At 40.8% G+C, this 23,545-nt stretch overlaps 1 long non-coding RNA gene across 1 annotated transcript in view; it reads right to left on the minus strand.

Moving 5' to 3' along the window:
* The window catches only part of LOC125895851 (uncharacterized), a 63,206-nt gene that overhangs the window by 23,634 nt on the left and 16,027 nt on the right, over positions 1-23,545 (minus strand). The window lies entirely within an intron of this gene.

Consider the following 23,545-nt stretch of genomic DNA (forward strand, 5'->3'; position numbering starts at 1 on the left):
AGTTAATAAACTCATCATCATACTTGTGTTTGGTCATGTCTTTAGGCTAGTTTGCTGTCTCCATTAGGTAGCTGACCCTTCAAAATAAAAGCTCTATACCGGAAATTCACTGCACTTTAAAGTGTATAAAAGTGTTTTTACAAGCAGCATGTTTTCAGTCACAGAATAACTTTGGCCCTATCCTGAGATATTTGTATTTCTATTTTCAGCCTCTTTTTCCATGGTCAAGGACGAACCTTCACACTTAGTTTTAGTTTTACTTGCTGAGATGTTGAGACATATGTCCCCCAAGATATTGTCTTGGTATAATAGTGTCTTTTAGAAAAGAGATTATTCTCTGTTTCTTGCCGAGGGACGACAGATGAAAATTAGCTTATGGCTAACTCTGGTGCAGCAAAGTAGCTGTGCACTGTCAATAAAAAAAAAGATACTTGCCTCCACCTCAATACAATGAAGGTGAATGGAAAAAAAACATTTCACATCAACATCTCCAACACACTGGAAACAGTTTTCAGTGGAACTATCTCATTCATTCCATTTACCTCCATTGAATTCCAATAGAGGCCAAAACCTCTCCATGTCTGAGCAAATATAAGCAAAAATTATTGGCATAGCGTAATACCACTAGACACAAGTCAGAAAATGTGTATTTTGTAATGTGGGTGAACCAAAGCTTTGAGATCCCTGTCTAAAGTTCATAATACTATATAATGTCTGTGACTGCTGCTGTAGCTGCAGTAAACACTGGTGTGGTACACTTACAAGAGCGTTTCCTTTGAGGCAACCCTCAAATATCTGAGGCCAATTCAGCATGGCAATAAGTGAAGAATTACCATGGAAGCAGTCATGATTCGAGCCCTTTAGGTTTCTTTCAGCAGCTTGTTTACAGTCGGGTTTGCTGAAGGTTGACCCCAGCTGTTGTCAACCTTGAGCAGGTCTCTGACTCCAGGCCTGTCCCGTCCAACGCCTCCGTCCATTTGTGGATCTTGGAGGGCTGAGGGGTCAGCTCCGTTCTTACACCGTCAAGCCCCCTTGCCTGGATCCTCACTCTGCCAACTCCACTTACTGTCTCCTGCCCCGTCTCCTGCTCCCTCTCCAATCCGCCGCTACCTCCGACCGACCCTGATACATAGCAGAGCACTACAAGACATGTTTCCCTCTCAGCCAGCAAGGAGGGTTATGTGTTGTGTTATCTCTCACTATCTGTGCCTTTCTCCATTTTTTTCCCTAACTGTCGACTCACATTGCATTACAGCTGCGTGCTATAAGACTCGAAGCCATTGCAAAGGATCAGCTTCTATTAGGGCGCCTATTATCATCCCAAATCAGTCGCATTTTAGCATTTAAGTGTCGAAAGTTCACGCTGAATTTTCCAGCACCGTGCCTCAAGGTATAGAAGGCACATCAGGCAGCCGCCGATAACATGTTCTCTCTCTTTTTTTTTTCCCTGCTTCTCTAACACGCTGACTGTTTGTAAAATTACAAGGGATTTCACAGGGCCAGAGTTGGGTGTGATGAAATGCTTGCCGAAAGTGCCTGGCACTAGCAATAAATGTTCACAATGTTCAGCCAGTGTTGCATTGTGCAACAAATATTAAGCTAATCATCAGTCATTTTTGTCTTCTAGGCAACACTGGAGCCCTCTTTATAACCCTATTTACCATTTCCAGTGAAGCCACCCCCTCCAATACCCACTGCCCACCCCCTGCATCCACACACTCCCCTTCCCCCCCTCCCACCCCTCCCGCCAATCCAACCCGAGGCTGTTCATCTCTAATGAAAGAGAAGATAACGCACAGACAGTCGGGATCACACACTTAGATGCCTGCCCTACATAGTGCCTTTTCTTCCACCAAATACTTCACAAGATGTCACTGACATTATTTAAAGTGATTACATTTAGCAGAAGTGAATGCCATGGAAGAGCACAATTACTCTCATGGCAAATTTAGCCCTTTTGACAATCTCCCCTACAGGTTAGCCCCCCCCCCTTCACTCACACCCGCCCCCAGCCCAATCACTGCGTGCACACGCACCCACCACCTTTTAACACAGACACAAACACACAATATCCCGTCATCCATACTGTGAAAACTATATATCAGAAAACAAAGAAAACGCTGGCTTATGTTTCAATCCAAGAGGAAACAATTGCTGTCAAGCAAGTTCATCTCAATAAACAATGTGAGGACGCTGGTGTTGGCTCATGTTTACGGCACGTTCAGCGTCATCATCAGACAAAAAACAACTTCATTTAACGAGGTGGGAATCACACTATTATCACGATACTTAAGTTATGATACAATATTATTTCAGTTTCTTTTTTTTGTTTTCATTTTCAACCAATCAAGTTATTCGCCACATAACATCATAAGAATATGATTTCAATAAAATGCAATGTTTTGCGATATGCTGAGTAGGGATGTTCCTAAAGACTCATTTTCCTGCAATTAAACCCAAGTTAAAAATTATACCAGTCGAAGAAATGAGAGAAAATACTTATTATACTTATAATTAGTCAAAATTGATCATAATTTATATAAAATGTTCAAAACATGTCAGAAAAGATATATTGTGTAGATTATAAGAGCCATTTGAAATCATTAATCATTTCTTTCAATAACCAAATCTAACAAGGTCTCCCTCCGAAGCCATCGAAATCCAGTGCTTGGGCAGTGACTTCCAGCGTTAGACAGTGATGAAAAACACCATCATTTAATGTCGGCATGATATGTGGCCAGTCTTCATTATAGTTTAACGTCACCAACAACCACCAACTCTCACTCAGAAGGCTGGGGTTCGTCTCCTGTAAAATTCTGAAGTCACACCCTGTTCTCTTTTCCTAAACCCAACCACATGCATGTTTTTGTTGAAGGAAAAAAAAAGTCAATTTGCAGTGTTGTAGCGACATAGAGCATTTATTTTGAAAGAGACTGAATGCAACATGTACAATTCCTGTGAAAACAGAAGTTTATTTTGAAAAGAACAATGTATGTAACAGGCAGAACTTGACACAGCGTCCCAGAACATCAACAACGAACACACCCAGGGTACCTTGCACATCATATCTAGATGTGGAAAGCCCATGACCAAACGTCGATATGTGACGAGGTCGGAGTGAGAATGTGTTGCCAAATCATATTTTAAATGCCTTTGAAATGTGTTGCACTTGCCAACATTGCATTTCACCCTACAATACATGACAACTCACTAAATAAATGTTGAAAAATGACAAAATTCCTGAGGAAAATAATTCTTTAGGAAATGTGCCGGCTTATTACAGAGGTATGTTCACCGGGTGAACGCAATCACTTAAAATAATAATAAATAAAAGTTGAACAAATTAGTATTTCTGGTACCAACTAGCAGGTGTAGTAACCTTTAATCGAGTAGTGGGGTAATCGTGAGTATTGCAGAAACACATATTGCAATTTATTCCCTGTATTTCAACTACAAACAACACCCCCAGAGGAAACTTTGTCAACATCTGTTTTATCAGAAAAGATAAAGTTTTCAGTCTGTTCATCTCACTACAATCATTTTTATTGCATCAAAATCTTCGTAGTGGACCAAAAAAGCAGCTGATTTTATTAGGCTACCAAAAATTTCATTTGGATTTGCAATATTAATCATTTATATTTGGTATGCAATGATTCTGGGTCGATACCGATGCCGATGTTTAGAGTAACAATTTGGCTCAACATTCTTACAGGAAGCGAACAGCAGGCTCCTGGGTGAAAGTCCGCTCTTTGTTTGACTCATCCACCGCCCCTCCCGCCTGCCCTACAGGGACTTCTCAGCTCCTTAAATTATGTTGCTATCAGCAGTGTTTGATACTGACGTTGTTCGGCTGCATTTTATTACACCACCATGACAGGATGCCTTTTTCATAGGTTTCTGACGCCAAAATCACTGACCAAACCGCAGCATTTAACAACTGCAGAATGAGAACAGGTTGACTGTGTCCTTTCATCCCACTGGTGTCCAAGGGAAGATCTCTGGTTGTGCCAAACACATTTTCTATTGTCCCCATGACAACGAAACAATGCTAGTCTTAGGTCCCACTTTTTATCCTGTGCAAAACTGATGTGACACAATGGGAAAAACATCTGCCACTGCCATCTTACTTGCCGATTGGCCAATGGCAGTAAACAAGATGATTATCGCCTGATACTGACTGGCTAATAAATCAGTGCATCTCTAATTTATATTAAAAAAAATCAATACTTGATATGTATCAATACAACACTGCCATGCAAAATATTGAGATACTATACTGTATCAATTTTTGCCTCACACCCCAGTTTATTTATAGGTGTTAAATCTGGATTTTAACCGTTTTTTATGATGGCTTTTGAGGTACTTTAGACAACACCATCACACAATATATCTGGACTAATTTAATAAATATTAATATTCTGTAAGTAAATGCACATGACATACATCAAGCCAGTGGTTACATCTGTAGAACACTAATAGAAAAATCTGTTTGGTGCATAAAATTAAAATTCTAATATCAGTGTAGAAAATCTATCTGAAGCCTAAGCAGACATGAACACACACACACACATACACATGTTCATTCTCACTTACACACACACACACACACACACACACACAAATAAGAGATTTTTTTTCACAAGGACATGCAGAGCCTGAAGCCAGTGCTTAATTGCATGAGCTATCATTACATGGAAAATCAACAATTTTAAAAATACACCGAACACCTTTCATCTTCACCCTCCTCTAATCGCACCAGTAAGAGCCGTCTGGAAGGGAGCTTGATGTAGTCAAACTATCTAAACAGCGCCAGCGGGTGCCTCACAATCAGCACCACTGATGCAGATACTTTTGGACACGGCGGAGTGCTGCAATGCTGCCTCGCACTGCTGCCATCCTTTCACCATCTCGTCTCCGATAGGGAATCAGATGTGACCCGCATGCCATGTTTGCCTGTTTCGCCCATGGTGAACAGCAGACAAATGAACCAGAATCGCAGACACCGACACAGATCTCTCCCCTCTGTGTTGGTCTCTACTCGCATTTTGAAAAGCCATTTGGAGATTGGTGTTGAAACCAAACTGTTACTTGTCTCTGTCTTTGTGGAACAGCGAGGATGCACTCGTCTCCCTCCTTCCCCGCTGAAGCGCTGCCCTCAGCCCTTGGGGAAATGATATAATGAGGATCTCTATGCCTACACTCTGCCTCATTTCAATTGTAAACGCTGCACACACCCTGCACTTTGGACCAGTGATGGTTGCATTATGGGCCGTGCTCAGAATATGACAGTCCATCATGTCAGCACAATGTGCCACCTCACTTTTCACAGCTTTTCACAGTCTCATGCAGTTTATTTTATAGTCTAGTTTCTGCTGCTTTGAGAAAGTTTCAAATGTATAAATGTGATTGGTATTAGTGATAAAATAACCTGCAAATGTGGTACGTACTTTGCTTTCCGTAACTGCTAAAAGGCTAACAACACTAACAAAAGCTAACCTAGTTAAACAAGTGTTAAGACATGAGAAACATGTTAAGCAATTGCTCAGTATTGTTGGTATAACTGAGCAACACTGGTGAGGCTGAATGCAGCAATTAGCGAGAACAAGGTTAGTGAATGAGTGACGTGCCAGGTTAAAGGTCAACTCACATTTGAGGCAAGCATCGGCGCCAAACTCCCAATTTACACACACTGGCCCAACCTCTTAGCCTTAATATTGACAAATGCATAACAGCAGTGTCAAGTGCTCAAGGGTGATCTACTTTTTTCCTGATGTGGGGCTCCCTGGAGTATGGTGCAGAAACATATTCTCTTCAAACAATCCCAATGACAGCCAAATAGCCTGCTTGTCGCTTGTAAAAAACCTTCTAATGATGCGTGTCGAGGGAGCGCCCTGCCTTCTTGTAGCAGACGACTCCCCTGTGTACGAGGAAAAGCAGAGGGAAAAAATAATCATGTTTCCCCCAAATCATTCCTCCTCGTGAAACCCAACGACACCCGAGCATCTAAACAAACCCTCTCCTTCTCTCAGGATCTCTCGCGTTTCCTTCCCTCCTGCTTTTCTGATCTGCCAAGTCAACATTCATTACAATAACCATTAAATTTCCATTTTCAAACAGTATTTGCACATATGCGCAGACTGGAATATCTATTGGAAAAAAATTGGACATGATAGGTACATGAGTAGAAGCACAGGGGTCTTCGTGCTGCTATTGCATCAATGTAACAGGGAAGGAACTGTTCCATCCCTGTGCATACATGTCAGGCTCCCCCTCTCCACCTTTCATATTATAATTAGAACAAAAATGATAGGAAGTTGGATGTATGCTGTCTGGGGCTTAATGTTTCCTCATGAAATATTGGGGGAAGAAGACAAAATCACATTCATGTATTTCTAATATTGTTTCTTGTAAGATGTTGCAGTCTCGGCCAAAAGGAGACGACGCATTGTAGGTTTTAAATGCTACAAACTAATGTTGGATATCTGTAGTTTTAAAGGGTATTCAATTGGTATTTCTATTTACATATTAAAGGAAACTTATTCTAAAGGCAGGGCTGCAACTAAGGGTTGTGCATTATGTATAAATTCATAATTTAGTCTATCAAAATGCTGCACGAACATGGAATCAGGCAGATGGTAGACAGCACACAGACAATACTTCTGGACAGAAACAATCAATCAGTCAGATGTAATGGCACCATGGTAAAATACATGACAATATGTTGCTATGGAGACGTTGAATTGTTTATAAAGAATGGAATAAAACATATTAAATAAAATTATTTTGTGTCCAGTAACTGTCCAGATCGCCCATGTTTTTGCCTTGTCTGAAGGAGCTATAACATCTGACTGTAAACTACAACATGAGGACGGCAAAAAGTTAAAATTAGGGCTGTCAAACAATTCATCTTTTTAATTGCAATTGATCGCTGAATTTCAGTGGTTAATCATGATTGAGTGCCTTTTTTATTGCATGTTTACATTTCATTATATTGGATTTCAAAACAGTTTTGAAGTCCATATCAGTCTTCTTTGGGAATTAATGAATGCAAAGAAATTGACTTCATGACTTCATTGATTTATTTATTTCAAATCAGTGCTGCACCGCTACAACAGTGTGGTCTTGAAACTATGGCAACCTACCAACCTGAGGACATCCCTTGGACCTGAGTCTTCCATGATGTTGACTGGTCTGCAGTCATTTTACACCCATTTAGCAGCACTGTAGTTAGCTTCTTCAGTTTAGTTTCATCCACAGGTCTGAGGTGATTCGTAAATACCAAAATAGTGCTTTGCCGACTTTGCCAATGCGGTTAACTCTGTGATATTTTAATTCCATGTGAAATAAGGTCCATATCAGTAGTCAACTGAGTCATCTTGAAGTTTTTTAAGTGACTTGAATAGAACAGAATAACACGGTATGTTTGGACGTTAATCGCACCGTGATTAACGCATTAAAGCTGACAGCCCTAGTTGAACTTTAAACTGCAATGACGTCTACTGTTACCATTGCCAGCATTCTCTGCCAACCTCATGTTATCTAACCATCTAACCTTAAATGATTTACATTGTGCAGTCTACCATCTGCCTGATTCCTTCTGAACACAGCTTAAATCTCAGATATTAGCTTTCAATCACAAGTTCCCAGAGCACAAGCTGACATGTTCATATTGGTCATTTTGTCCTCTTGACAGCCTGAAATCCAAATATATTCTCTCTACTATCACATAACACAAAGAAAAGCAGCAAATCCTCATCATTCAGCATCTGGACCTGGACAATGTTTGCCTGAAAAGTGACTTACATTACTAATCAATTATCAAAATATTTGCAGATTGATTTTCTGTTGACTGATATTTCAGCTCTATTGTAGTCACATTTCTATGAGAAACTGCTACTGTATCTACATGCCTTTTTGCCATGTACCTGAACTAACCCCAGTTAGACACAGTAGAACTATCATGATGGGTATTCAAGAGAAACAGCAGGAAATTAAATAAAACACTACTTTACCAAGAAACTCAGTGGTTAATAAGATCATTAGAGATGCAGTAGAAGAGTATCTTGAGGGTGCAAGCTAGTTCATCGTCAAATCACAGAGCCTCTGTTGAAAACATATCTTTTTCATGTTCACCGAGCAGATGACAGGGCAGCCAATGAGAGAGCAGGAGGCTCCGTGTCTTAATGCCAAGAAAGTGGGAGTGCTAACGGGCCCTGATTAGCTCCGTTTATCTCTAATTAATTACCTTTACCTAATTAGATGCTCTGTTTCAGCTAGACATGGAGTCAAGTAGACTAGATTATTAGTGTGCTCATCGGGCCTTTATAAAGGGCTGAAATTAATGTTACGTGCAAAAGAATCCGCTGCTTTAATTGCACAGGTGTTGCCTTATGGCAACACTTCATCATCCAGCGGCTCCCCAAGATTATTAGCAGGGATTCATACAAAGGGACTATTCTGTGAACTGCACCGTCGCAACAGCTCATTAGTTAGCCTTGTTATTGTATTATTTATTACGTTTGGCCTTCCCCCATTGCCCATATTGATTCATAGACCCTATTTTTTTGCCTCCTCTTCTCCTTGGCTGTCTGTTATTTCATAGCCAGTTAGTGAGTCTAATTTCAAAGCCTGTTTTCACAGAACACCAGAAGCCATAAAGACGGAAAAAGTGGAAGAGTGTGTTTTCACACTTGCTTCTCTTTTATGAAGAAAAGCCCCAATACATTTCCAAATAGCTTTCCTCGATAAACAAGGAAAACACAACACAAAGACTGGCAAAATTAATTTGATGATAACTAACTTATCATTGATAAAATTACACATTTAAATCCCCAATGTGGGTTTTGTGGGGGAATATTTTCAGAATACACACAGATTTGTATTTTCTTCACTGTGACCCCAAATATCAATCTGTTATACATACAGTGTATTTAAAAAGTAAACTTATTACCATGATGCAAAGTGTGTTTACTTATTATCTGAGAGGTCACATTCTGCAACCAGAAACCCTGTCAACCCAGTGAATTTGAGACAGTGTCATGCCATCCGGTTCAACTGTTACCACCGATTAAATGGGCATTATTATGGTTATCAGTATCATAGAAGGATCAGTAGGGTCCTGCTGCAGTCAGCGCATTAGACTACCATGTTTATTGCTGTGGAAGAAGTCAGGACTTTTACCCCGGAGAAGACCTGGGTTTGTTTGTTATGTTTTACCATAAGGTGGCCCCTCTGCAGTAAGGCATTTATGAGTATTTGTTACCTTGCAGCAAAGGTAAACAAATGTGTCTTTGCACCATCAAATTCAATATTTTCGTCCAGGATTGTTCCTTTCTGTATTTGGAATCCACAGCTAGCTTTGCTAAGGAGACTCAAGACAAAACACCGCTCTTAATGTTTGGCAAAATTTAGAGAAAAGGCGCCAGACCGTAGACATGCTATGCTATGACTCACATTTTAGTTGACGAAATGTTAAAACGTTTTTTTAAATTTGTTGTCACATACACTCGTCAACGCAGTTATATTGTGAGATGCTTGTATCTAAAGTTTGTCTTTAATCAATGTCTAAGTATCATTTTAACATTTCAGTTAGCCTAACATCAGCTGACTAAGCTAAATCAGTTATGCTAGCTGTTTCCCCCTCAGCTCCAGTCTTTGTGCTAAGCTAAGCTAAGCTGACTGACTGCTATCTTACATTCTTACCATACAGATATGAGAGTAGTATCAGTCTGACCATTTAACTCTCCACAAGAAAGTCTACTTCACAAAAATGTTAAATTATTGCTTTAAAAGGACAAGTTTGGTATTTTCTAACCTTGTTAGTTATTAATGGGCACAACATTTTTTGACATTGGTCCAGAATTGAGCCAGAGTGCAGCAGGCGGCAGCAGCATAACTGCTCAAGGCATGTTTGCACCACTTAAAGTGCTAAATTTTGCCACTGACAGGCTCAGATTATTATAATAGGTGTCTGTTAAAGAACAGGATCCTTTTTGCTTTCCTAGAAACAGCCCCAGAATTGTCATCACCAATAGCTATGTTTCCATCCAAAAGTGATTCAAATCATTTGGAAATGTGCATTAAAAGAAATATGAATCCTGTGTGTTTCCATTAAATGTACGGGCTTTGGTGAAAACTACAAATTCACGCAAGTTTTCCACAGAACCGGAAACAAAACAAGCCTTGCATTCTTCTTGTTCTATGTTTTCTGGCGGGTGGCAACCAGCTTGTAAATGCATTACCGCCTTCCCAACCCGGAGTGTGGATATCACCATAGAGAGAGGTGCGCTACGTCAGACTTAATTCGAACATAACTGTTTCCATCCCCCGTTTTGCGAATCAACATTTTTTTCAAATCAACCAAAACCCGGCTAAAGCAAGCATATTTTAGTTTGTGCGAATCAGGGGATTTTAATTCGAATTTTGGCGTTTCCATCATAATTTTCCGATGCGATACTTCTAGATGCGCATCTAAATAGGCTGATGGAAACATGGCTAATGTCACCAATCTCTGTTTAGTTAAACTGTAATTTTTGCGTGTAAAGAGCCAACACATCTGACTGGGTGAATTAATGGTCTATTCTAACCCAGCCAGAGATGGTGATTGTTGGAACAGTGAAAAGACAAATCAAGACAACTTTTTGAGTTTTATTCTTTCCTGTTGACTTGAAATGAAGTGTGTTTTACGATGATAAATGTAGTGTTTATCAAAATGGAAGTCTGGTGGGTTTTGTTATAAAAATTTCAGGGCTGCTTCTGGTTAAACAAAAATAATGTACTCTTTAGCAAAAAGGTCTATCTTTGTAGGGATCCTTTCCATTATGTTGCTACAAGAGAATAATAATCTGAGCCTGTCAGTGGCAATAACGAGCACTCATGTCAATTTTTAAATACATGTTCCTACGTATTATATGTCGCTCCTTTAGTCACTTAGACAGAAAAACATGGAACAATATGTGTGAGGTTGATAAATACCAAATTTACCCTTTAACTAGCTAATCTGCTTCACCCTAGTACAGTGAAATCAAGGATGTTCATAACACTGAAATATGCAAACTATGGTGTGTATTGAAACCCCAGAACAGAGCTGAATCAAAGCTGCCATGTCCACAAAATTAAAAGTCTCAACCCAATGGCCAGAATAAATGTTAGCACTGTACATTTCTGAAAACCACAGATATGTTACATTTGTAAGTAATTACGTAGCGGATATGTTGAAACTTGCTGTGGTTAATACGTAGGTATGTTTAGGCACCAAAACCCCTTGGTTATGGTTGTGATAAGATCATGTTTTGGCTTCAAACATCCAGTTTTGGGGGCACAATAGCTACTGGAAACACCATAATGTGTCGCTACAAAACACCCAGTGTAACGTATCTGTGGTGTGTAGAAACGTACATTGCGAATATTTTCTTCTTGCAACTGGGCTGCAAAATCTCCATCTTTGTTGTTATGGTGAGGTCATAGCAGGTACACGTAAAAGTAAAATATGCATCATAAAAGTAAATGTAAGCGACTAAAGAATGATATGAGAGAGATTGTAACCATTTGTATGTCACAGTGCACTGTCAGTTCAAACATTTGTAAAATGACAAGACCATCGATTTGGGAAACATCAAACTGAAATGTCTCTGAAGGTGAGCAGTAAATGTAAAATAAGGTCCCTGACAGCCACAAAGGAAAATGCCTTTAATTGGCAGCAGCTGAAGCGAAACCTTTTTTTTGCCAATCAGATTGTTTCCCTGCTCATCGCTGTCCAGCTCCACCAGCTGTTTTTTTCCTATTCTCCTCCAATCTCACATCGTGTTGTTCCGGGGGAAAAGCGAGGCTGACAGCTTGAGGAAGTCTGATGTCCTGGCACTTATAGCCCTGGCAAAGGAGTGGATAATGCAGTGAAGTGAGGGATGTGGAGAGATAGATAGAGAGAGAGAAAGAGAGCCTGAGGGAAGCAGACTACTGTACATGCATATGGTCCTCTCCTGGTTAGCTTCTCCACCGCTTCCTCCTCACCACTTATGGCCCCTCGCAACCCCGTCTTATGGCACCTTTGCCAATAAGAATGGGCAAGGCAGCTGTAACCAAGCATGCTCAAGGCCACTGACCTGGAAACGTGGCTCAACCTAGCAAGCCCACTCACTAGCCCCTACTGGATTTCTATGGCCGGGAGAATGTGAGCCCCCGCCGCCCCTCCTACTTCATTTCACACTGCCCATAACACTCAGCTTACTGGCAGTGTTATTATCGTCCGAAAATGCACGTGCAAATGCTCAGTCTAAATATGTACACGAGCATGACAACGCAGATTAAAATGTCAATATCCTCCAACGCAGTTTGTCATGTTAGCATCAAGCATCAGCACTAAGTGAAGTGAACGCTTCAAAAGCTTTGCAAGTCAAGAGTCTATGTTTGAGGGTTTTCTTTAAGGTGCTCAACTATAATTGTCTTTAGTTGGCTGTGATGGATATAATAAGATAAATTTCCGACTGCACTCCCCCCCTCCATCTTCACTTTATTTCATCACATGTCTGTAAGATATCACACGGTGTGACAATTTCTTAACAAGGCACACTTCAAATTTATTCAACAATAGCCCATCACTTCAGAAATTTCTCTCAGTGAGGAAAAAAAACGGGCACGCCATGTTTGTTCAATGGCTCGGAATGAGTGAAATTAACAAAGATGATGTGACACTATCTGTCATCAGCCATTACAAATCAATGGGCTCTCCACCCGCTCGGGCATATTCCCAGTGGTTTTACTTGCTTAAAAGTACAGCAGGTATTTTAATGCGTGATGAAAGGCTCGTTTCATAGCCGAGCATGAAATATGAGGGACATGTGACGACTGCGACGCGACCTCCTGTCTCAGAAGCTGCTCACGGAGACAAGATGAGAAATCAAGCGTCACTTTTGAGATGTGACGACGGGCTTTAAACTGAAGTATCTTAACTTGTGTCACGTTTAGAAACAATTAGAGCCCATTGATGTTTGATGGTGGAGTGGGGGACTGCTCATTTTAGACGTTTAGCATTTCAAGTACACTGACATATTCGACTTAAGACAAAAGGCTGTGTTCTACTGATGGTGTAATGACAGACATTGCTTTAGCTTGTCTTACACCTGTGTCGTAATCAACCTACTTCAGCATAAAACAAGTAATGGTGACCTAAATTTGCTCCATATCGCTCATTGATGTTACTTCTTTCATTCTATTATGATACATATACATATGACAACATGGCACTGATTTGAAGTGGGATGTTCACCACACTCTTGTTTGCTTGATCATTTATTTCTGAACTTGTTTAATGCCAGTGAAAAGTTGGATGAAGGCCCTCTGCCAGACAAAGGTCACTCAGCCAAGAGCACAGAGAACATTCTCCCACTTCCCATCCCATTTCTTTAGAAGTGTGGGTGGAGCGTAGGGGTGTCTCTCACACTCTCTCTCCCTGACACACTCCCGCCGCACTGCTGTCCTCAGCATCTCCGTGGGGCGGTGACTAATTGCCCCCGTAAATCACTGTGCGGGCCGCGCGATCCTCCGTTTATTTTTCCTGACAGTAATTTAGTGCTTGCTCTTTTACACACTTGTCATCGCGTGTTTTTCCTCACATTAGAGGCTGGTGGAAAAAGGACGGTAATTAACGGTGCGACGCGCGCTCGCCATGGCTCTTTCATCATAGTGTGATAATTGTGCTCCTTGTCTGTCACAGTAACCTCTCAGTTTCCCCTGGAACTTCCTCGGTGCTATTTGTCAACCCTGAGAAATAGGAAGGATTCTGGGGGCCTGGCTGCGATTCGGCTCGCCTCGCTACCGGTTTTCCTATTTGTATCAAGACTGGGTCATTTATATTTCACACAAAACTTGTCAAAAATATTAGCCTTATCCTGCACAGGAAGATAAAAGATATATGGTAAACACGCCTGAAGTGCTTGATAGCTGCGGAGTTCCACACCCTCCTCCGCTTTTTATTTCCTCCTTCTTTTTTATTCCTGAAAGGAGGGGAGGTCGCAGAGGAGTTGGCAGGGACAGCCTAATAAACAGTCCCTCCATTCATAGTGCTGAGATGCAAAAGCCAGGGCAGTGGGGATGCGCGGAACAGCTGAGACCATAGAAAACCCATTCAATGAACTAATCTATTTACAGGAAAGCCCAGTTCACTCATCTCTTTAGAATTTACAGTGGGATAATGCAGTGTATGTGCTGCAGAGCATGTCATATTCTATTTTTATCAGCTGTGGGCAGGTGATTCACTGTCTACCTTGTTATCCTCTGCTGTTCCATGCTGGGGATGCACAGTATCCATCACCCATAACCTGCACCCCAGAGGTTAAGTCATCAATAACTTTGCTGCTGAAAATATTGCAGAGGACTTGGAGGTTTGCGTAAGGTCCTTTGACTGGCTGTCCACGTCCCGCTCCGCGTCCCCCCCCCCCCCCCACCTCCACCTCCACCTCAACTGCACCCCCTTCTCCCAACTTCTCCTGGATTTTTTAATATCTTTATTCTCCTGTCACAGACAGGGGCTAATGGGATGTGTGGTCAAGATTTCAGGATCCATCACTGGCTTGCTGAAGAATTAGCATGGGCCCCATGCATCACCTGCCAGAGCTGTCAGGCCTGCTGTCTACCGCGCTTCATTATAGCGCTGGCACTGTGCTGCCTGTCTCCCCTCTGTGCTTGCTTCTCCCCAGCCAGAAACAGCGGCCGGGGAGAAAAAAAAAAGGCCCTACCACGCCCCTCAATGTCAGCCCTGGTCACCAGCCACTAAATTAGGATACACTGTCGTGCTTTTAGAAATTAGGAAGAGGAGCGGACAGAGCTCGTGTCTGCCGAAGATGCTCGCAGAGACAAGTGATTCTCCCTCCCTCCTCTTATCCTTTCACTCCTCCTTCTCTCCGTGACATAGCTTTAAGTGCTTTTTTTTCTTTTTTATCAGGAGTAAAAAGTCTTTAAAAACTATTAGGATAATTAAGCAGCATTTGGCCCCTGTCGCGCTGAAGGAACTATTTGATTACTCATGTCCCTCTGGTTGGGAGTAGAGGGTACTGCTCTCATTTTTTGGTGGCTAACCCCCTTGTGCCTCATTCAGAGCCTGGACCCAGAAAACCCCCTCGAGAGCCATTCTTTATGTCTCCTCTGCAGCGCAGATTAGACCGGCAGTGCTAAGAAGGTCACAGTGAAAATGAAGAGAGCAAAGCAGGACTACAGCTGGGGACCCTGCCCCGGTCCTTTCCCTCTCCCTCTTATTAGCAAATCAAAGCTGCCTCCAGAAAGATTCACACTCCTCACCTGATTTTGTCCTTTTCCGCTAATCACATAGCCACTTTGCCTTGACTGACAGTTTTCTTTATAATTGGCCCATGATCTGGCAAGGATCTAATAACCAGAAAATCCCCTCTGAGGGTCCGCCGGGCTTGGGCGACCTGTCTACACACACACACACACACACACACACACACACACATACACACAGTGCCTCCACCATCCCCCTAACACCATCTGCAAAGGGCCGTTGCCATGCCACACTGTTTGTGCACAACAGCGGCGAGCTAATCTTAACGTTCAATAATGGTGTGAATATTCAATGAGCAGCCCAGGCAGAGGATCCACAGTAGCACACTCTAATTACTGTTCATTTGCCAGAGTATCAAAGCCTAATTACTGTTCATTTTAATGCTCGAGAGAAAAGGGAGGAGAGTCAAGGCAGGGTTAGAGGAAGATGCCCTCCAGAGATCAGTCAGTCAGTCTTTATCCGTCTCTTTCGCTGTCTCTCTGCTTACAGCCAGTTCATTGTCTTTGTGCGTGCCAGGCAGCGCTCGTGTCTGTGTACATCCTGCGTGTATCCGTACGCCTGTGTGTTTTATTGTGCGAGCAAACATTCAGAATTTCTTCAAACAAACACGTTAATCAATCACAGAGACAGCTTAGAGGAGAGGGAAAAAAAGGAGACATGAGAGCACAAGACGAAGGCAAGAGACAGGGTCCATAATCCTGAGCTTATTGTTTCTTTTCCCTTTTTTATCTGTTTAATGTGTTTTGGGTAAATATCAGACAAGGGAAGGGAGGGGACTGCCGTCATATTGTCTTTGCCTTCACCAGAAGAAAGCTCCCTTTTTTTTTCTTCCCTCTCACCTAATCCTGACAGAAGCCACCACAATCACTATCTGCCACCCATTTGACAGTTTCTGTCACCAATTAGCAGCTAAATCAGCATCTCCCCAAACAAGAAAACGAGGCAATTTATATGTCTTATAAATTATTATTTAGCGCTTGTCTAAGTGGGTTTTCTTCTCTTTTCATTCACACTCTTCCGCCTTCACATTAGAAAACAGACGACTGCAATGCAGTTGGCGGCTCACTGGTCCTCTCAGATCTTCGGGCTCCCCGCGTCGGCGCAGGAGGCCCCTATGGGCGGGGAAATAAACCCTGTCTTCCCCTATCAGGAAGTTTGTCTTGTGAATTTTCTACCCCTTGCTCCACAAAATTTACAAGGCATCGACAACCCCTTTAATGAGGCACACCAAGCTGTTCGCCGGCTTTCCCCATGATAGGATGTTAAATGAAAAGCTGCGTGCAACATGCACGGTTTGTTATCATTCAATCTGCTTGAGACCGCAAACTGGTCATTATCCAGCCATTATTTTCCTTGATTTACAATCGCGGGTGGAGGAGGCGATTGCTGGGGCTTGTTCTCCCCTCAGTGGGACGGATTGGAACCAGCTTGAAAATTTGCATTTACATGATCCGGCTGAGCAGCTTATTAGATCTGGATATTTATTTTCCACTTAAACCGATGTTTGATTACACTTTAATAAAGAACAGGAAAACCATTGAGCTGGCTGGGACTAGCTGATCCTGCCCAGTGGTTATTTGGGATTTTGTGTAATGAAATGAGAGGGACAACAGATATGAAAGCTTAGGTAGTTTATAACAGAGACGCAGATGAAGATGATAAGTAGGACAACAACGAGGGGATGCAGGGGGAAGACCCTGTAAAAATCACATCCATTCCCTCAATGCAACTAAACTGTTATTGTCTGAGAAAAGGCGATCATAAAGGATAACAAGGAGATTCAGAACCAACATTCAGATCAGACACAGACTTCTGACAGGTTGAACCTGCTGTTGGGAACAAAATACCAAACATCCACCCTATAAAATATGTCATGATCCACAACTACGGCAGCAAACAGCACTGCAGAGGCGTCTCTGTGCAGTACCAAAGTGTAACAACACAGTCAGATTTAAACACGGGCACAGGTCTACATGAGGACCAGATGATGGTAACCCATAAGAGAAAGGGATCTCTCACCTTAACAGTTAAATACTGGTAAGAGTTCCAGTGAGTGCTCTGTAATGCATTATAATAAAATACAACTAATTGCACAAACTCATCTCAAGATTATTTTCATTATCTGTTAATCTGCTTTTAATTCTAACAAAAATATTAATTAGGAAAGCACAAAAATATCAGCACCTCATCAGTATCGGCCAATATTGGCTTTAAAATTAGCTATCAGAATCGACCAACATGCTTTTTCTTATTTTACACAATGAATGAATATTACATTGAAAAGTATTGTATTTCATGTCTCCACCTGCTTATGGGCCATCACTATAAGAGTATGCAGCATATTATCATGTTAATCCTACTACAGAAGAGACTTGATGATCACTAAAATTAGGTGGGGAAAAAAGTGGATATATCGAGATCGGTATCGGTTACCAGCCAAATGAGCTGCTACATATCTGCATATCAGACATTGGCAAAAAATCCAATATTGTGCATCCCTTATATTAATCAGTGGTTCAAGAGAATAGTAGAAAATGCCCATCACAATATCATAAAGCCACTTGATGTCATCAAATTGCTTGTTTTAATTCAAACCGAAAGACATTAAGTTTATTGTCAAGTAAAAGCAACACAAAGCAGAAAATCCTCATGAAGAAGAAAGAAAATATTTGACTACAATTGACCTAAACAATTAATCATTTATCGAAACAGTCGATGACTTTATGTCGATGATGAAATTGTTTACTGTGCTATAGGGCTGGTTGATATTACACCTGTCCCGACTACTAGGTACAGGCAATCGAAGCATTGTGACAAAATATTCACATGTAATTGAACGTTTGGGGTGGGTGGGGGGCTGGTTCAGTTGTTGCACCTAAAATTACGTGACAATCACAATAGCATGCAGGTCAGAGTAACATCAGTCATAATAGCTAGAAAAAGAATACTTTGCGAGTCGACTTAGCTGTTACCAAGGCTACAGTTTTCAGGTGATTCGTGAAGCTTACTGTAGATTTGTCATAGGCCAGTTTCCTTTGGCATATTGGACACTCGACTTTTTTAGGTCAATTTTGAAACTATTCCAGACGCTTGATTTTTTCTACATCTTGCTAGCCTATCTGTAAGCCTGCCACGTGTGGTCAAACTGTCAGAGTCACAAAACTAGGCCTATCACAAAGTTTAAATGTCCTTGTCTGAGAATAACTAATAATTATTGTTGATGCATAATAATTTATTCGAGTACACCTCTTCTTAATTTATGGGATATTTGGGCTAATAGTAAAAAAATAAATAAAACAGAGCATACGAATACTAATTGTGACATTGATTATCATAGCAACAATAAGCTTTGAAGCTTTCAGGTCATCCCTAGCCGATATAATGATATACATGTATTACATTAATAAAGTATATTGAGATGTCCTGTATTTAAAGATCCCCTACAGAAATACCCAGTGGCTGGATGATATGGAGAAAAATCAAACATCACAATATGAATGACTAAATACTTTGATCCCGATATTGTAGAGTTGACTATTGGTGCTTTCACAGAAAATTTACACAATGAGATTTTGGGGGGAAAAAATCATCAGTAATGTGGATATAATGACTAAGTGGGAAAAGGCATGCACAGTCTGGTAAGTACAGAAAATGCTTTACTGTAATGCAGCCCTTAAAACCAGGAAAAAACGACACTAACAATATTACAATATCAAAAATTCAAAAAAGACGAAAACTAGTTTCATATCACAATATCAATACAATACTGATATGTCACACAGTCTGACATAATCAACAACATTACCCAGTCAAGGATGAATCATAAAGCCATGCGGTGTCACACAATTGTTTGTTTTGATCAACCAAAACAACAAAACCTGAGGATATTCCCTTATTTTAAGCATGTAAAAAAAATACTCACAGTTCAATATATTTGCCTAAAAAACAACCTTAACAATTCATCAACTACCCAAATAGTTGATGATTTTTCAGTTGATGGACTACTGTAATTACTTATTCAAGATATTTATGTAGAGCCCAACTGATTTATCAGTTTGTCTTAATGTGACATATAGGCATATAGAAATACCTTTGTTTTTTGTTTTGTTTTTAATTTTTTTTTTTAATTTAAAAAAATGTAACTTAACATCTCCTTTTGTTTTTTTGTTTTTGAACAAAGACCTTCTTAAAATCGCCTTCTTCCTCAGTGAAATGCCCAAAAATATGAATGTGCAAATATTGTACATTTGACTGGAGATGTTAAGTTTCCACCTCACAGTTCTGTAAGTAAGTTGCATATTGGCGCATGATTAACTACTTGAAAACTCTCTGTAATGTCACAAAATCCTGCTGGTATGTCCAGTATGTAACTGAGATTTAAAGTGAGCAAAGACACTTCTAGTCTCAAACATCCAAGTGAAGATACAATAATTAAAAATAGTTACCCCTCATTCTCTGGACAGGCCAAAAGCATTCTCATGTGCTTATGTAGCTTTTTTTCTTGAATATTAAGGAAATGTGCTATATCACAATATACAGCATTTTGATATTAAAATCTAAAATTAGATATGCAGTGGTTCTTGTTGTTCAACTAAAGTATTTTGAAAAGTCTGGTCTGGAGTAAAGAAATAAAATTATTTCCATGGTCTGGAGTTTAGCCAAAACACGATAAAATGACTCAAGTGTTGTGTTCATGTCTTTAGGGCCAGAGGTAAAAACTTCAGGGTAGTGGTTATTGAATATCTATCGACACTAACTGTACAAAAAGAAATCCTGTCCCAGCTGACAGGACATATGGGAATATAAAACAAATGAGTATGTCAGCCAAAGCAAAAATGGAAAATACTATGAGACTACAAGTCGTAATTGCTTATGGACATTTGCTTTAAGCCAAGTGATGTTACACTTGACTTAATCAATATTTGCCTTGAGAAGCCATTCATAACCAAGACACAGTTGATGAATAAGTCACAGTAGTAGAGTGTATCTCTGGTGGAAAGCAAAAGGTCATGATCCGCGATGGGGGCAGTGTAGGTGCGTTTCATGGACACACTAGCTCATTTCTGGACTTCAAGATGATGCATGTGATCCAAACAATAGGCTTATTTACGCCGCAGACACTAGAGGCGGTGCACCTCACAGACAGCCCACTGAAGGTTGAATTCCAACACTTTCTGGAACCATAAACTTGAGTTTGAACTTCACTAAAACAGGCTCTCACACACACATACACCTTCCCCACACATGAACATAAACACATACTGTATATAATTCCTGTCTCCCAGCTCCTGTAACTACAGCTTGTTGTCCACCAAGCAGCACAGGCACACAGAGAGAAAATGCAGAGGTGAGCCTTTGGCCTGGAGTGCCCCTCATTTAAGACGATCGACAAAATCAATAAAGTGAAGTATGTTTCCTCGCTCTTTTGGCTCTGTTCCCGCTCCTGAAGCATTCCCTCAAGTAACCTACTCCAGCTGAGTTCTGTTACTGCAGCTCTTCCCCCACGTGTATACATCCTCAACCACTCTGTCTTCCCCTCAGCAAATGAAAACTCCACCAACACAAACTATATGGTGTTCTCTTAATGGTTAACGCAGCGGTGAAAAAACAAGCCGAGCCTCGACACACATGCCAGAGAACGATGTCAAAAGCTTCTGCTTTAGACTGAAACCCTGTGCTATTACACAGCCACTTGTACAGTGAAAGTCGTTGTTTATCATCCCTCTATAAGTCAGACAAAGGCTAATGGCAACACCTCAATTACAGGAGCACAGGAGAAAAAAATGTAGGCCATATAGTTTTTTCAATACTGATTGGCTCACCAGTAAAATCACTTCAATAATGATGCAATGCAAAGAAACTTTGCTTTCCATTGTTTTCATGTGATGTCACAGCTGCTATGTGCATTATTGCATATAAGCAAAACCATACATTTTAAAATCATAAAATTGTACAACCATAAATCATAAGATCAAGTAAAACACAACATTTTAAAAGAATTATAGCAGTGTGAAGTGTAAGAGTTTCAGGTCTGTATTTGGAAAGTCCTAGCTAAAGGCTGAAGTGAACAGATACATTTTTAGCTTTCTTTTAAACATTTTGAGTGAACTGGCTCCTCTTATATCTATAGGTACTTTGTTCCATAGCTTTGGGGCATAAGTGAAAAAGGCTGCATTCACAACTTTCTTTCGTCTATTGCTGGGAATGTATGATAAACCAGCTGATCGCAGTGTTTTTGAAGGCAAATAGTTAAAAAGGGAATTAGCGAGGTAGCTTGGCCCTCGCCCATTTAGGGCTTTGTATACAAGGAGGAGGAGCTTAAAGTCAATTCTATGGGTGCTTTTTCCTAGAGTTGTCTTGCTTTGGTCTGAATCAGGGACTAATTTTGTTATAAAGTTGTATAATTTTCTAGAGTTGGTTCGTGTTCTCACAGCAGCATTTACAAGCAGACCAGATAAAATACCTTGCGCGAGAAAGCTGCTCTTGATTGGTCAGAATTTCCATGTGGGAAAAATCCAGGAAGTAAAGCAAACGTTGAAGAAGAGTACACTTGCAAGATAAATGTGACACTTTCTAATGTCACAATGGAGGGACAACTACGCAGGTTGATTTTAGCGCTGCTCATCGTGGACTATATTGCTGTCATTGTTCATTTTAGTCAAACCATACAGTTTGAAAACGAGGCGCGGCTCCAACTAGAAAACAATGTTTTGATGCATTGGATGTGTTGAATGTGCATATTAAGGCAGTACAGGAGGAGGTGCACATTAATAATCCTCCAGGACTGTAACATGCTCATGTTTAACCCAAACAATGTGTCATGTGACTGCAGCTGGTTCAGATCCCGGTCGGAACACGTTCTCACCGAAAAGAAAACCAAACCAAAAGAAGCGCACTTAGGGGGCAAACAAACTTGAGTTTGATCACACCGAACTAAACAGCGCAGGTGTGAAAGCACCCTTAAAGTTATAGGAAGCCAGCGCAGAGAAGCTAAAACTAGACTGATGTGCTCTCTCCTCTTGCCTCTGGTTAATAACCGAGCAGCAGAGTTTTGAATGAGCTGAGGTCTCTCAGTGGTTTTTCTGCATTCGCCGTTTTGAATTCCTCTTTTTCAAAGTCATGACTAATAGAATTTACTGAGAGAACAAGACTTATGGGCTGTCCACATCAAGAACGATAACTATAACTATATTAACATGATCATCCACACTGATGATCAGTAAAATTCTGTAAATGGTGGCGTCAAGCACGCGCCACCTGATAAATTCAGATGGATTTTCACTGCCTGTCAACAGGGTACAAAATTAGCACCATCCCAGCCAAATGCTGCTAAAATATGCAATTGGCTGGAAGACTTGTTACACTCAGCAGCCAAAAAAATAATGGTAATCTACTGAGTCCCTGGTAAAATCTGAAGATTCACTAGCCATTTGGCCGGTGGACAAAAAGTTAAGTTTGCACCTTGGCTGTCAATGTTTCTATTATTCATCAAATCCCTCTGAAAGTGAGGCTAACAATATTGTTTGGCACTGACATTGTTGTTAAATCTGAGGTGTGGACTCCACCATCCACTTTAGTTAGAATGTGTGGGTGGCCCTTAAGAGTCTACAGCCATGCTGGCAGCTCTATGAGGCTGTACTTCAGCACAATAGTGCTTTGAGCTAAATGCTAATATCTGCACGCTAACATTTTCACAATGCTAACATGCTTGATGCTGCATGTGTGATGTTCACTATTGGTCAGTCAGAAATTTCAACTGGAACGCCCCCTGAAGTCAAATTTACAACTTGGAAATTGGAAGAAACCCATCCAACCCCAACCTCAAAATCCAATATGGCTGCTCTGCGCATCAACAGCAGTAAAAGCTGTAATAATATACTGTTTTTAAGCACTTCCGGGTTATCTGTGTCTCCTTTAAAGAGATGTACACACAGGCCTGTCCAACTTTTATTGGTGGACATGTTGCTACGGTGTTTGTATTGGTATTGTTAACAATGGCTAATCTGGCTTAAATTAGTATTGCTAGATTTTGTGACTTGTCCAGGAACATAATCAACTCAGATGTGACGTCATTCCCAGCTTCAACCTCCGACTTCCGAGTTAAATGGAACGCAGCACAAACACAAAGTGCAGCTGGTAGTATTTGGCCTTGAACCAAAATACTGGACAAACCATACAGAAAAATCACATGATTATAAAAAGTTATCATGCAGGGACCTTGGCCTTGTTTGTACAAAACTTCACAGCAAT

This window comes from Epinephelus fuscoguttatus, linkage group LG10 (genome assembly GCF_011397635.1).
Source record: "Epinephelus fuscoguttatus linkage group LG10, E.fuscoguttatus.final_Chr_v1".
Classification (NCBI taxonomy): domain Eukaryota; kingdom Metazoa; phylum Chordata; class Actinopteri; order Perciformes; family Serranidae; genus Epinephelus; species Epinephelus fuscoguttatus.